The 3405-nt window shown below is 32.7% G+C and overlaps 1 non-coding gene across 1 annotated transcript; it reads left to right on the forward strand.

Moving 5' to 3' along the window:
• Nucleotides 1–3003: 3003 nt before the first annotated feature.
• Trnam-cau (transfer RNA methionine (anticodon CAU)) lies at nt 3004–3076 on the forward strand. Its single transcript has one exon. It is a non-coding gene; the product is annotated as a tRNA-Met (tRNA).
• Nucleotides 3077–3405: the final 329 nt, after the last annotated feature.

Below are 3405 nucleotides of genomic sequence, written 5' to 3' on the forward strand. Positions count from 1 at the left end.
AATGAAGACTTCCTTCGGGAGTTTACTTCTTTATTTTACGCTGAATCTGAGGAGGAAAAATCGAGAGAGTGAAAAAAGGGTTAGACTGCAAGTTGGCGTCATTTGTTTTCAAGTGGGTTGATGAGGGGAACACGTGAAAGAGAGTGTCGGAGTGCAATTAATTAAATTCATGCAAAACATTTGTTGGAAATTAGTAATTAAATTTTGTGGGGTGTTTAAAGCTTATTAGACAAGAGGGAAAAGTAATGTGGTGGCAGGTGTTGAGAAAAGAACTCGGGTTTCTTAAGGTGTCTTGAATGTATAAATGAGTTATCAGTTACCAGTATTTGCACTTTCTTAAATGTTGATTTTTGGAACATTGGTTGCTCTGTAAACTGTTCCAAATAAAAAGAATAACTTTACTTAGATTTAGATGTTTACATGAAAATGTTAAAAACTTAAGACCACCAAATCCAACTTTGAATCATGAACACAACATTTCCCTCATTTACTTTTATTATTATTTTGGTGAAAAAACTTTTAGACATATTTTTTTTTTTCAATTCCACATGCCAACCATTTTTTAATGCAGCTCAGACTCGATTATCCTAAGCTCTGTGAAAAATTTCAGTTCAGATAATCTAAATTTTTCAAATATCTTGATTAAAAAGATCGCAAACTCAAATTTCGCAAAAGTTTAATTTTTTTTACATCAAAAATCGTACCAAAAGTTTCCGAGAAATCGTCACTAGACAATTTCAGGCTTATAAGGTGAGAAATTCACTTTCATCGATTCGAATTCTTTGTGAGGTTGTATTTCAGTAAATAATTTTCCGGTTGATGTTTCAGAGAGAAAATCATACAAAAAATTAAACAATATTTAATTAAAACACATTTTGAACCGTAAAATTAACTTGGAGCGACTTTTAGTTTAGAGTGACTTAAGTTAATTTGTGACCAATGTCAATGTTTCTCCTGTATTAATGGTCTTGGGTTCGATTTTCGAAATCGGCACTCTTTTTTTGATGGGTGATTCTTTTTTTGAAGATTAACCCAAACCCACACTCTCGGCAATGATTTGTTTTAAAGATAGCTCGCATTTTTATTAAGGTGAAATATTATTTTAATGATTGAATAACAACAATCATTCTTTCAAAAGTAACATACTGTAGATATAATCGACTTGCTATGAGTGGATATTTTATTTATTTTTGTTTTTATTGTATTAATTTTGAAATTTTATTTTGAAGGTACACCAATGAAATCAGATGACTTAAACTTGGTTTATTAAGAATTTATTGAATTTTGTTTCATAATAATATTTTTGATTTCAAGAATAAATCAAAAATAGAGAACATAGTTAGTAATCATGTTGGCTTGATAATCTGTTTTTTTTTTCGGGCTTGCCCATTTATTTACTATTATTTAAAGCCATTAATTTATTATAAGTGACTGAAAAAAATATTATAAAAAGGGTAAAATTCATGAAGAAAAATTATAGCTGATTGAAAAATAATGTAAAACAATAACCCGTGAAAATTGCCAAAAAGTTATGAGAAACAGTAAAATTTTTTACGAGACTGAAAAATCAAGTCTGTCATATAGAAATCGCCAAAAAACACCCAAAAACCTATTTTTTCAACATTTTAATTTTTAAAACCGCTGTATCTTCAAAAGGATTGGACATAGGACAATGGTCAATATGGAGACTTTTATGTATGATTGTCTGGGGAATCGATTCTCTATCGGTTTTTTAAAATTTTGTCGTTTAGACCACTTTAAGGAGAGAAATACCATCCTGCATTTTTCGTAAGTTTTGTCACATTTTAGGCAATTTCCACAAAAATTTTGAATGTAGAAAAATTGTGACATCACCTTAAAATTTAACTTTAAAATTTAAAATTCTCATAAAATTGGCGTGTATTTTCCTTCCAGTGTATTTTTTTTCAGAAAGCCCGTTCAATTTCCTACTAATTTGTCTTTGACCACTTTTTGATACGATGCAACAGATTCGAGGTGCAGTTATTTTTAAATTACAAAATACAAAAATATTTAAATAACCTACGCCCTTCTGAAATGTTATTTTCGAGTACCTGCCTTGGGCCTTGGATAACATGTCTAAAAAAAATCATTGACATCGGAGAGGGAGAAATTCCCGATTTGAGCTGGAATTGCTCTATGGCTTAAAAGATGTCTTTTTTAGTACCTCAAAAAATAACATGAAATAAAGAAAATAAAAAAAGTGGGAGCTCATCTGTCAGTCATAATAAGTAAAATTTAAAACTATGAAATTTGTTTCTCGTGTACCTATTTTTTTAAAGTCCTAATCATAACCTAAAACTTTTCCAAAGACACCAAATAGATCCGAGAATCCCTTTTTAAGATACATAATTTTATACAGTTTGTATGACCACACCCAACCGGCGGTCGCATGATTGTGATACATGGCGGCATGAAAGTATATCAGAATCTGCATGAAATCTGTCCTCATGCATTTTTTGCGATATAGGGGTATGACATTTTTGCCTGTTACCGACAATTATCGACATTACCGACGACAGATTGATTGTATTGCAGAAAAATTAGCTAATCATATCATATAAAAAATCTACAGCAAAACTAATCAAAATGGAAAGTAGATAGAACAGTTACCTTTCCATTCTAAATTTCCTCAATAATCTGATCCCAAAAGCACTTATCAATTCCATCGTGAAACCGGTGCTGTAATTAAAAACTTTGTCAGCGACTTTTCTCTCCTTCCTCCACATCAAAACCCAAGTCGCCCCTCTAATTGGTATTAATGGAATATCGCAGTAAAGATCATTCCACCTTTCACCGCCCGCAGAGAAAAAAAGAAGCACCGTATCGATAATCACTTTACGTTAGATTCGGTGAAAAGTTGGCGGAATCTAATTATGATACGATGATTAGCATATTTTTAATTACATTATTTCTAGAAGGTTCGTTTTCGTCCAAGACTGAAAGGTGAATTTTTGAAGATTAAAGAAGAACAAAAATGTGTGGGCCTCGATGGCGCAGTAGGTAGCGCGTAAGTCTCATAATCTTAAGGTCGTGAGTTCGATCCTCACTCGGGGCATACCGTTTTTTTTTTTAGTGGCTGGCATCACGCTTCAACTTTAACGAAGGTCACAAAATCGATTTTGTGTAGGCGTTCGCCATCGATGCGGCAATCATCGACACAGAACGACTCGACTTCAGGCAGGAGAAATGAGATTATTTCCAATTTCTGTTTGCACTGGGCATTAAGAAATAAGCAGCACCTGTGTAAGGTTCCACCCATTTGATCAGAGAGCGGTGTTCTACCTAGAAATGGGGCGCAGGGAAAATAAAACCCATTTTCCAGCCAATGATTGCTGAAGGGAAAAATGGAAAAGAAGAAGAGAAAGTTTTTCGATATTTGAAATT

Source organism: Culex pipiens, chromosome 1 (assembly GCF_016801865.2).
Source record: "Culex pipiens pallens isolate TS chromosome 1, TS_CPP_V2, whole genome shotgun sequence".
Classification (NCBI taxonomy): domain Eukaryota; kingdom Metazoa; phylum Arthropoda; class Insecta; order Diptera; family Culicidae; genus Culex; species Culex pipiens.